Raw genomic sequence first — 13,476 nt, 5'->3', positions numbered from 1 at the left:
CCTTCTTCGGCACATTACTGCACCCAAATACCACACTCCTATTCACCATTATCCCGTTCGAATCCCCAAATCCACGGCAGTCCAAATTCTATTATGTTAAGTAATTCCATGCCCAGAAAGTCATCACAACACTAGCGGATCTAGCTGTATGTTCCTGTACTGACGTCACACGACCTATGACCTACTTATCGGTGGCTGCCCAAAATCTGAGCGACCGCGCTATCTTTGAACGCCTGTAGAGAGTGCACTGGGCCGCGGGTGACAAAATAATTATACGGGGGTTCATTTGTGACATAAATACTAATGTTTTATTGCAGTTTAAGAAAAATCCTGATTTTCACCACACGAGGTCTTTAAAGTCCCACTCCGATCATCTTTTGATCTATCGGTGCAAGAAATAATGAAGATATCCAGTCGTATAGTTTTGAGCCAGGTACCAGGTCAAATGAGGAAAATGAAGACCTTATGTGGATCTAGTTGTGGCTACATCAAAATGGAGCAAAGCAAGAATTTTGTGGCCCACCCAGCAAATGTTCTATGTAACAAATTCAATCTTTTTCAAACACATTTTTTTCTGCTTCTAGTTTAAAACAATTTGAACAAAGAAATACTCAGAAATGCAATTTTTAGATCAATGTTCTTCATGTCAACAGATAATTTTTCCCTACAAAATTTTATCTGAGCTGGTCTTTAATATGAAAGGACTTATATTGAACTTGAAGCAGAACAAAAACGCCAAACTGGGAGAACATTCGGATTGAGAATAGATTTAATATTAGCACAGCATTAGGCTATGTTCACTTCATTGTTGTGTCTTAAATTCATCTTTGAACTAATAATTTCTCAGAGAACAACACCTCAGGAATAACTGACAACAACAAAATGAACAAAAAAAAACCCCGGTAATAAGCAATAATGTTTACTTGGGTTGTGTCCAGATTCCATTTATAATCCCTAAATACTAAAAAACGACAGAGTGGAACCTTCCAGTGCCATAAAAAAAATGTATGTGCCCCTGCTCAAAAAGCAAAACTAAAATCTCAAGAACATTAAGTGTCATTTATAACTTAAAATGAACATGGTTAGGAAAAATATATATGCACAAAACATTTAAATTGCTATATATTATTGACGGCAAATCATTTTTTTACTATGGCTCATATTCTACTTCCTTCTCTGTACCTATAATGGTCCTCCCACAAAGTACTAATGCTCCTTATGTGTATTGATGTACACCATTGACGAGTCAATTTAATTTACCTTAGGAAAATGGTTAGTGTTTTTATTAGGTTAATTAGCCAGCACCCTGAGGGAGTTGTGGGATGATCAAGATAAGAGATGAATTCAGCGCTCTGCTGTAACAGCTAACCAGAGCTATTATCTTGTTAGGAGTTGAAACAGATTCAAACCCAAAATCCACCAACGGACACTCAGGACTACACATTTTGAGGGTTTTTAATTTGATTTATTATTATTTCTCTTTTTTTTAATTTAGAGTGGCAAAACTTAATTTTTGCCAAATGTTACTGAGACACAGGGAACTCTACCAAACAAAGGGAGTATTGCTCCCTAAAAAAATAATCGTAACCATCCTTTAATTAAAGGATTAAAAATCACAGCATATGTTTTTAATTTAGTTTTTGTTAATTGAATAGTCAAGCCAGATCTCAGGACAGCAGAACATTTAAATAAAGTGATGTGACAAGAGCTTGACATCTTTGCCATAAAACTGAAAGATAACAGTTCAACCAGGATTACTTTAAATTCTTGTCAGACTTCCAAAAAGTTGCAACATATTTAATGAACTTCAGATACAATTTTGAAAAAAAAAACAAAGGAAAACGTTCTTATATATATGAAGTGCAGTGATCCAGTCTGCTTCTGAACGTTTATATTTGACAGTATAAAATACCTTTGTAAAAAAAAAAAGTGTGTGCTCCTAGTTCCACTTGCAACCATTGTCTTATTAACCATCATTTTCATCACATCCTTTCTGATTAAATCTATAGAAGCAATATTACACTTGATCAGACTTGTTACATCTTTAATAATCTGCCATGACTTTGGTTATTATATGTTAATCTAAATACTATTTAGGATTATAAAAAAGAAAAAATAAATAAATACATTTATTTGCATTCTTTGAGTTGCTCCATTTACTGAGTTGCTTCTTGCTAACAGGCAGTATTGGGGCCTGCTAGCTATTTAGCTTTACTACATTTTTTTGTTTGCTAAGCCTTATTTTTTTATTGCTGTCTTTACTGGGCTTGATGGTTAAACTTGCAAGTTGGAGTTAAAAAAGTATTTTTGGCGGTTCAGGTTGTTGAATTCAGGGAGAGTTGTTTGCTAAGTGCGGTTGCTATTAGCTAATGGATATCTTAGCTGGTGAGCTAACTTGCCTTTTACCTCTTTTTTATGTCTTGATCTCTTCTTGTGGAGACAAGCTTAGCCAACAAACCTGACCAATGTGAAGAGGGTTCACAAACAATATTTAGGATATCCTGTGTTACCAGCAAAGTCTTTTATTAGTATTAACACAGTTTTTCCTTCAGGACAAGCAAGTAGAGCATTATATGATACAAGTACGATTAGCCACTATATTATTGGAAGTTTCACAAAGAGGATGCTCCTTACATTTGATTGCAGACTCTTTCCATTTCCATTGGCACATTGATGGATTTGGCTCCCTGTGACAAAGAAAAAATGCAAAATTAAAAAAAGGGATTACATTTGTTTGAAAGGAAGGTAAAAGTAAAAAAAAAAAAAAAAAAAGAGATGGACAGAGCTAAAAATAAAGTTGGAAGGGCCCTGACCACATAGCTTGCACACCTCAGGTGTATGATTTATTTTTCATGCTTGGATCCATCGATGACAAACATGCACCAACAATGACACTTTGATTCCTTAAAGGCTTTCAGGGAAACAAAAACAATTCATCTGTCAAACTCGTGCACACTTGAACTTAGTGACACCAGTGAGATGCATATGCACACAAACAAGCAATGAAAGAGGAAAACAGCATCTCGTCATATTAGTGTAGAGCATCTAAAGAAAACCTTGCATCTAGCACGGTCAGTGTACACACACCAACATGCCCCCCGCTGAGCACGCACACAGAGACACAGGGGTAGGAACTGTGGACAGGAGGCGCAGAGCTCCCTTGCTGAAAGCCTTATTGATTGGGATAAAGGTCTTTTGATGAAGCAGATTGCTCATCAGGCTGGAACGACATGCTTCTCAGATGTGACGCCTTTTCAGACCAGCCCATGGGCCCATCGACCAAGGCATGGCAATCCTGTCTGTGTGTGTGCGTGCCTTCGTGTGTGTTTGTCTGTCTGTCTTTAGTGATTACACTTAAGACGAGCCAACATTGATTGGATATGGGCCCATCTGGGTCACCTTGGTTCCACTGTGACATGTCCTCTATTGGTGGAAAGGACAGATGTGGTGGTGGGCAGTGAACTTCATGGTCCAGCCATGACACATCAGACAAATGTCAAATTGCATTTGACAGGACATAATAAAATATATCTGATTTTGGAGTTAAGATACCATCATGGACTGAGCCTGAGGTACTTCTTCATATAACTGTAGGACTGTTGTACTATACAGTAAGATCTTCTTCCTCTTCTTTTTGTGAAGTGGATAAGACATTTCTGTCCAGATGATTGTCCTTCGTAACCGCGACTATCTCCACAGAAAGCCAACAGTATTCCCACTCTTCCACCGATTTCTGAATCCTCCATTTACATCAGCTGTTACCAACAGACAGACTGAATGATTTCCTCTGGGGTGTGTGGTGTGACACATTAACTCCAGTCAGTGGCCAAGGAGCCATACTAAATCATTGGCTTGTAACTTCATCATTTTCTTGCATTATGGCTTTCTCTTTAGGAGGAGTTGAAAGACGTGCTGGACAAGTGTGACATTCGTGTTTTGGGCCATTTTAGTTACTCATAAACATTAAATTGACCAAAAAGCCTTGCAGCCTTGTCCTCCTAATTACTATGGAGGCTGGAAAGTACCAATTTTAAACTTTGCTGATAAGCATGGATGTGACCAATCTTTCATTCTTCATCTCGTGGTAAGGGTTCTCATTTTTTTACAGGGACCAATGAGCAAGGGGTCATGGGAAATCTAACTAAAACATCTTTCATTTGATTAATAAATGAAACACTTATTCAGGAATGCACTAGTACCATGACTTTTATCCTGTATGGTCATTTTGGCACCTGAGTTTTCCACAGTAAGTGCATGAGGATCCTTCTGGGAACCATAACATTGGTGTTTTTTGGTATTACTCACTTGGTATGTTTTGTCAAGAAGCCTCCACTTTGTATAACCCTTATGCTATCTTATGGGGTCCAGATGGCCCAACCCCTATATTGATGTGTGATCCCTCCCATGACAAAGTTTGATTTTATGTCTGCCACAGAGACCAGTGAAGATAGAAAATCCTAGAAAAAAATACATTCAATGGCTGTCTTTTGGGGTCCAAATGACCCCCTTTAATGTAAACATGCCTAGGATAGAACAAGGGATAAAAGAGTAGTGGAATGATAATCCCTTTACTCGGGGCAGTCATGGTGTAAAGGTAGAGTGGCCATCTTCTGATCAGCAGATTGCAAGTTCTGTTCTGGGCTTGCCCGCCCATGATGATGGGCACAATGTTGAAGTGTACTTTGGCAAGAAACTAAACCCCACATTGCTCCTGGTGGTTATAAGTTGGTGCCAGTATTGGGAAGCTGAGCTGCCATCATTGTGTGTGTGTGAGTGTGACTGTGACTGTAAACTCCTTTGGTTTTTCAAGGAAGGTGAAGAAGTGCCATCATGTGAATGCCAATCACTAATATTTGTGTTTCTATATTTGTTTGGTTTTACAAAGTTTTACTAGGTTTTCTGCAAAATCTCCCGGCTGGAGGCAAAGTTCGTAAGCCCTTATCAAACATTAAGGGTGTAACGATACATCAACTTAATTGATTAATCAATTCATATTCCTGTGGTCCAACCAGATCAATCTGTCTGAGGCAAGTTGTTAATCAAATCAACTTATACCATTATAAAATTGTCAAAATAAAATGAATTAATTTATATTTATCTTGTAAAATACCATTTGTATGGAGGGACTGCAGGCTTATTTTACTATAATATAAAAACAATCAAGCACGATTACTGTGGAGATCATATGTCATGACAGTAAAAAAGGATCTAGTCATCCTTTCAGACAGTCCAATGTGTGGAAAGACATGTGACCATAAAGTGTGGTAGAATGTTTTAATAGTGTCTCCTTTGAATTAGTTTGATGTGAAACAACAACAATGGGCTGAACTTTATAAAACTAAAATGTGAATGGATTTGACATTCATTATTGTTCAACCCATTCTCATTTCCAAGTTGTCCCATTTTGACGCATGACAACGCATCAAAAATTGAGGTTTTGAGTTTCCCCAAATCTACGTTTCTTACGTGATGGCTGCCCCCATTAAATCTGGAAAACTTCACATCCAGAACCAAGTATGTAACTCTGAGACACACTGGTTGAATTTTTCACCAACCATGTCCTGGATCGATTTTAGGTCAGTGAATCAGATGAATTGAATCGTTCAAAATGGACCAAAGAACCAACTTGTTGTTCAAAGGAATTGTCAGGCCCTCATCAACTATCAAATGTAAATTTTAAGAGCAAAGGTGGAAATGAGAACTTGAAAGGTGATGATGAAATTAGGTTGGTCCAGATAAAACCTAAACTTGGTCTGGGACACAAACTCCATAGACATATAGGTCATAAATCAATACTTCGTAGCCTTCTGCTTGTTTCAGGATTATATACTCATGTAATATTTTTCATGTTGGAAAAAGTTTAGTCTTTCTATGTTGGTACGAATTACCTAAATTATCAAATCAGTAGAAATTTAATAGATAACTAGAGAGATTGGATAAACTAAAGCATGTTTTGAGCTCTTGAGTTGTGATATTTTTTAAGAAGTAAGATGATATTCAAGAAAATGTTATGTAAAGAGTGACCTCCATCCATCCAACTTTCTTTCTTTTTTTAGCTCTGCCAGGGTACCCAGAGTTTTAATAATTGATTAGGGTTGATGATAACCCAGGCCTGACCTGAAGCAGAATGGACAAGCATTCAGCGCTGCTGTCAAAGCATGGATACCAACAGTCACGACAAACACTAAGCACTCTGTCTTTAACTGTGGACTCAAAAATTTACGTCAAATGATTTAAATATTAAGTAAATGTATACCTACTAAAAATTACATTTTTTTTTATTACATTTGTTGTTTCTTTTTTAAACAAAAACAGTGAAAGTTCTGTGTTTTTCAGATATTCCCCTGCTTCTAAGACTTCTTAAGGATGTCATAATCTTTAACAACGCACTTTTTCTTTTGTGTGTATTTGTCCTCATGTGAGTCTGCATGTTCGGTGAAGAGACCGTGTGCTCATCTTTAAAAGCTCCTGATGTTTTACCCAGAATTAAATATTTAGGCAGACAAAGCCTTGACCTCCATGTGCCTGCAGAGACTTTTGATTCTTATTGATTTCCGACGAGACAACTGGGACAACATTACAACAAAATGCACTATGGCTGGCCGAGCCCACCGCCACCTTCATTACTGTCCATTGTGCCTGATTTCACATCCTTCTGCACCTTTACCTAAACAGGATTTCACCTTTTAGCACTCTTGAACTGTCAAATTTTGCAATTTATAACTGGGGTTTAACTGCCATGCCTGTCTAAACGCACATGGAAACACTCAAGTCCTTAAATTAATTGTAATTTAGAGGCAGAGAGCGGCGAATTGTCATAAAGTTCACATTGCATTTTCTATGTTTAAATAGATCTAAAAGAATAAGGAGTTTAAATAATTTATTTCAATTAGCCACTGAAGTCGTCCCACTCTCTATTTAACACATCTTTACTGCTTTCTTGCTTTTTGTTTATTTGTGGCTTTGAGAAAATCAAGATAAGAATACAAAATATGTGCTTCAGATTTCACTTTTTGTGTCTTTTATGAAACCACACAGTACTTGGGCATATGTGAACAAACAAGATAAACTTTTCAAATGTCAGACCTGTTTTTTTATTTTTTTTGCACACTTCTTAACAGCTTTCTACAAAAATTCTTATGGGTTTAACTGTATGATGGGCAGCCTGCTTTCAGAGACTCTTCATTCCTGCTCCGCGGGGTTTCCGTATGGAAAGGTTCCATATTAATATAATGCATGACTCATTGCAATTTACAAACTTGTGCATAAATAGACAAAGATTTCAATTTAACAAACTGTTTTTTGACACTGCCTTGATCCATCAGTAGTGTAAAAAAATGGTGAATGTAGGACTTTGTTTCGTTGGAACCTGAAGCAGGTCTGAGTGTGATGTCACATTTCCACTGGTACATTTGCGGTGCATCTCTGTTGCATAGACATGACAAACTAGAACATTCATTAATCAGAATGGAATTTTTAGATCGCCTCCATCATGTCCGGATCTGACATCCATCCCTCCGCAACACAAGCTTTACCTAGGAGGTCTACTGTATTGCCAGTCCGTTGACACGTCCAGAAAACGGATAAAACAGGTTCAGGTTTCAAAATAAAAATTTCTATTATATATGGCGTCTCTCTTTACCTATCTTGTACAATAGCAAAAAGCTTGCGTGTCATCTCTAACAATATATAACTCATTGATTGTGACTGACATGGAGAGAAACCAAAACCTCAAAACAGAACACAACAAGAACCAAGAAAATACTGTGTAGCTGAAAAAACAAATCAAGGTGCATAATCATCACATTGAGCGGGATTTGTTCTGTTGTTATTCATATTTACTTTTCTGTTACTGTATTTTGCATTTCCTCTTTATTCCACCTGCATTTGACCAAAGACAAAAAAAAATAATAATTATGCTAAAAGAGAACTCCCATTATGCAATTTTAAAAAGAGCAACACAATGACAATAAGAGTCATTTAACTGCAGTAATCATAGTCAGTGGAGTTCACCGGTACCTCACTGAGCTTTGCTGCAGCATCCATGGCTATGTTTATGTGTGTCTGTAAGCAGACCACTTTTAGGCCATAATCTGTGCCCTGTACAAAAGGTTAATCACAGTTTGGATTGAAAAAGCATCTGATGCACCACAGCCCTGCTCTCTCCTCTAGTCTGACACACATAACAATGACATTTTAATCCCGTCATCCTCCCTTTGCTTCCTGCCCTCACAACCCAGTTGGGTCACTCATTAATAAGACTTTAGCAAAATATGCTGAGAAATGCTTTGGACACAAGATGCTCAGCGTTAATTCTTGATGACCACCGGACAAGGTGCCATCATTGCCCATCATTCCATTAGAATGAATTTCCCCCCAGGGGATTAATAAAGTATCTTGATTGATAATGGTGCTCTTTCATTGTTAATTGAAAGAAGGAATAAGAGTTGATCATAAAAAATTGAACTGTATGCTTAATGTTCTTTATATTTGACCTCTATCACTAGAAAAATACCACAAAACATGTTAAAAACACCAAAGAAATGGTTTTCATTGGAGTGGATCTTCAAAGGGCTAATAGGGCTAGGTTTATTTGACAAAGACATTTTTTAGTTGGGATTTACTGGACAAGGTTGTTGTGTATTGTGTAAAGTTGTTTTCACAAAACATGTTAACAGAAATACTTGTAATAACCTCTCGGGCCTCACCAAATCCCAAATGTAGTGATTTTCCAGCAAGTGCTAGCAGTTTCTATGCAAGCTCCAATAGTACATACTTTCCACATTGAAGAGTGTGTGATAACTTACCTAAGAAAGTAAATAGCAAAAAAAGAAAAAAAAAATGCTTATACCACAAACTAGATGGACACATGGTTTGAACATGTAATCCTGACATCCTGGATTCAGAAAACCTTTGGTTTTCTATTCCTCATTCGCATCATCATGTCTCACTCAAGTGAACTACTTTCTGTTTCAATCAACCTGACAATGGACGTTATACTTTCATCTTTACAAACGACGACTCGCCTGAGTCAATTTTCAGAACTTCAACCAGAAAAGTAGAGGAACTCCAATCGTCTAAATCAGGGGTTTCAAAATGTTATCTTGAGAGGACCACATAGCTTTTTTCTCTGATGTGGGCCGGGGTCAGTGTGTAGGCTAACAGAAAAAGTGTAACAATCACAGCCTAAACGTAAAGATTTATGGTTTTCTAGAAAGCCACACATAGCCAAATTTAAAATAATTCATTTCTGTTATCTTCATATAAAAAAAATAATACTAAAACATTTTTAAAAGTAAACCAATAAATAGTCTATCCCCTCCTGTGATAGTTCAGACTGCAGAAGGGTGGAATAAAAATTCACGCTCTATGTGGGTCGACCGGCCAGACTGAGGGAAAAAAAATCATGCTTCTCTAATACTGTTTGGGGGCCGGGGCAAATGTGGAGGTGGGCCAGAACCAGCCCGTGGGCCGTAGTTGCGGGACCCATGGTCTAAATAAACTTCTGCGACACGGATGATGATCCACAGGTACATCAATTCAAACGCAACTCTGATAGCTTCTGACACTTCTGAATAGCCCTGCTTTGTACTACCCCTATACAGCAAAGACCCCATGAGGTTTCTGTTGTGAATTCACCATAAAATAAGCAACTATAATCTCAATTTGGACTTGTCCTTAACTTAGATGGTATTAAACCAATGTTAGTTGGTGTAATAGCCAATTAACTTGAACAAAAGGAAAGTTCAATAAAAAAACTAGTTAAAAGTAGGTAGCATAGAAGATTTAAAGACTTAGTAATAGGTCTTCATTTTTGGGATGGGATTCTGGCTTCTTGGAGCCGGCAGGTACCACATTTTTTGGAGTATAAATTGCATTTTTGGCATAGTTTGGGGACTAAATCTCAGATGCGACTTCTACGTGATTTAAAGACAAGAAACCTGCACATTAAAAAACAAAGAATTAAATACAACAGAATTCTGGTCAAACCAATATTTCTTAAGTGAGAAAACACCTCACAAAGTTGAGTATGAGCATCGATATCTTGCTGAGCTTAAAGGCTTGCCAACTTTTTCTTTCTCACTTTACTTTTAGTTTCAGACTCCTGCCCTTCTCGTCTCTGTAACACCACAGCTCCCATTCCCTGGCCTCATCTCCGCCGGTTCAATGCTGTTCAATTAGATTCCAGTTGACATGCATTGGAAGTAGGCACTCCTCCTTGTAATTCAACCCTCTTTATAGCCAATCTATTTTTTAATAAAGGTTCAGAGGAAAACATTAAAGTATTGATCTTTATCTATCGACCTCAGCCCAAAGCATAGTTAAAGATGACACAAATCAATCAAAATAAATTTAAAATGATGATAGCACATATGAGAAGCCTTGCTGCCTGTTTTGGGGAGTAATTAGGGGGCTTGGCAGAGTGAACCTTAGGCAATAAGAGTAACAATACATACACCCACACACAATCACTGCATTAGAATTAGTTGCAGAACTGTTTAACAAACTGCACATTAGAAATTAGTTTTGCATTAAATGAGACAACTAAAAGGCAAGGTTAATGAAAGGGCACAGCACTTTGGGGCCATAGTAATCCACTGAAGCCCGCTCTCTCCTGAATCTAATGTGCTTCCCAGTCACATACACACTCTCTACCCCGGGAGGCAGCCTCCAGGACATCCTCAGCTTAGCAAAAACAATGGGTATTAATTTTAAAAAGTGAAAGAGAAAAGGCGGTTGATAGTTGTGTGGGAGATGGAGTCAACCTGTCCCGAGTGGATTAAATTGTTTTAATCTGTGGGATGATGTCCACTGAGTAGAAAGGTCAGGAAATGTGCCAGTGCACCCGAAGGACCTAGCTGGAGCAGCAGAGCATTCTGGGATGACCCTGACCTTGTTTGGTTTCTATTTGCTCCAAAATGTCCAAGCACTGAGTCTATGTCAATCAGCGCTAGAGCAGGTAGATCGCAGACAAATGAAACGGCTTTTTTGAATTTATGGAAAAGCTGGTGCAGAAAAATCCCAGCATCAAAAGAGATGTTGGTTCTGGCTGAACAAATTCAGCATGGAAACATATTTTATTAAGTTCAGTTGTCCCAGCATGTACACATACGTAAGGCAAGTAATGTCAAAGGTGTTACATATTTTTCAAAACTATGCATTTAACTGGACTGGGTACTCCAATTAAATTTTTTTCTGAAGCTTGAAATGGGAAGGGACAAATTCACTGGAGTTTGTTCCACCCAAAAACTTAGCATCTGCATGGTCTTTAGAACCAAATTAATCAACTCAGTTAGATCACTGAAACACAGTTAAAAACTGTCTGGATATGTAAACGAAAAAGATCAGAAAGTCTGTGAAATGTATGTAAAATGCAATAAAAGCCATAAAAAGTTGTATTTACTGTTGGTTATGGTCTATGGTTCACAAATGTATTATTAAAATGCAAAAGATGGCTAAAAAGTAAATAAAAAAAAATAATAATAATTATTCCTGATCACAGTCACAATCAAGCCACAAAAAAGTCAAAGGTACGGTGGCCCTTAAGTGCAAATCACATTAAAAAAAAAAAATAAAAAAAAAATCACTCAACGCAAAAACATAAATGTAACAACAATTGCTAATATAACTAATGATTACTTTTTAGAAATCAAAAGTGATCAAAAGTCTCCAATATCGAAATGTTAAGAAACGGAACAGAAGAAGAAACTGGCAAAGGTAGGTACTATGGGACATCACTGATTGGATGATGATGTTTGTCTATCATTTCGACTTTCAAGTTATTTGGGATGAAGCGATACTGGATATGCTTGTGGAATATATTTCACTTTCATTTGATTTCTGGAAACTACTGAATTTTTCATTTTTTATCTTGTTTGAACTTTTCACAACTATGTTTTAGTTTGAGATTTTTTTTTTTTTTTTGTTATTTAAATACCATGTGTTTTTTTTTTATTTGTTTTGCTTTTTAAATTGTCATTGTAATCTTTAGTATGTTTTCGCATTGAGTGATTTGTTAATGTGATTTGCACTTCAGGGCCACCGTACAAAGCTGATAAATCCCTAAACCAAGTGTGTTGAAGCTTACATCCTGATGATTTCAACTTTGTAAAGGTGGTCATTTTTTGTTAGAATCCACACACCTAAAATCTAAGCAGATTTCAGAAAGTTGGTTTCTAAAATGTTATTACAGGATCAGTTTTAACTAAAAATCACTTCTCACTTTCACACAAGTGGAAAAGACTGAACAAAGCCACAGAAATCTAAAGCATTTGTGTCAGAACCGCTTTTTGTGCAAACAAACAATTTTTTGAAGGTTGCTTTTCTACTTCATTTTGGATTGAAACTGTATTTTTTTTCTCTTAGTGTTTCAGAAAAAAACAAGTATAAATATGCAAAACTATCTTTAAAAGAACACTGTACCTTGAAAAGACAAATTATTTTAGTTTGAACCTATTCAATTCAATTCTATTCTATTTATATAGCCCAATATCACAAAAACAATTGCCTCAATGGGCTTCATGTAGGTAATTTTAAAGAATTGGTTCTGTTTAGATCTTCTGTTGCATGGAATCAACTTTGTGGGAGGATAAGGCTTTTTAACACCGAATATCATTTCAAAAAGATTTAAAAGTTAACATACATGGACCACTTACAATAACTGTAACGATTTGTACGTTTTGTTTTAATGAAACGTCTGTTGTTTGTATAAAATGTATGTATTATTAGTATGATGGATGCAAACATGAATTTGCTTTGACCTTATTTTAACATGTTTAGTTTGAAATGTAAATATGTTTAATGGGTGTGTACATTTTGTGAAATCCTTTTAAAGTTTATGTGAAACTTGTAAAATTTGTGCATTTTATGCTTATGGACCCCAGGAAAACTAGCGACCACTTTGTGGAAGCTAATGGGGTTCCAAATAAACAAATAAATAAATAAACAAATGAACAAATACATAAAATTAAAAAAGACAGCTAACTGGTTATTCTTGCCCTTAAAACCTCCCTCCTGGTAAGGAAAAATTACGAGATTTACCAGGATTGTTAAAGAAGAATTAGCTTATCCAGCTCTACAACTAGATGTTTTGAATAGTGTAGCAGATAGGCTTCATCCAGATGGGCTGTGGGACACGTCTCGCATCATCCAAATGCGAGACGTGCCAGAGACGAGGTCCACCACCAAGAACAGGTGCACTGACGAGCCACCGGGAATCTCTCCCCCTCCGAGACGCAAAATGAGCCAGTCACGAGGTCCACTGTCAGGAACAGGAGCACCGACGAGCCTCCTGGAAACTGAAGTCTCTCCTGCTCTTGTCGGGCTAGAGACTTGCTTGTTTTTGGAACATCCTTTTATTTTTTCTTCTCTCTTCGTGTCTGGGATTAATTGTGACAGATTAAACCATCTGGCGGGCTGGACACAGCCCTGGGTCCGTATGAATGACACCCCTGGTCTAGATTCTATCCAGTCAAC

The 13,476-nt window shown here is 37.1% G+C and overlaps 1 long non-coding RNA gene across 1 annotated transcript in view; it reads right to left on the bottom strand.

Annotated features, from left to right (window-relative positions):
• Nucleotides 1–316: 316 nt before the first annotated feature.
• LOC118599683 overlaps nt 317–13,476 on the bottom strand; it is a 145,642-nt gene continuing 132,482 nt past the window's right edge. The window contains exon 3 of the long non-coding RNA XR_004949136.1: nt 317–2,687. This is a non-coding gene — a long non-coding RNA (uncharacterized LOC118599683). The remainder of the gene's footprint in view (nt 2,688–13,476) is intronic.

Source organism: Oryzias melastigma, linkage group LG15 (assembly GCF_002922805.2).
Source record: "Oryzias melastigma strain HK-1 linkage group LG15, ASM292280v2, whole genome shotgun sequence".
Classification (NCBI taxonomy): domain Eukaryota; kingdom Metazoa; phylum Chordata; class Actinopteri; order Beloniformes; family Adrianichthyidae; genus Oryzias; species Oryzias melastigma.
This window is presented reverse-complemented; position numbering and strand designations above follow the sequence as displayed.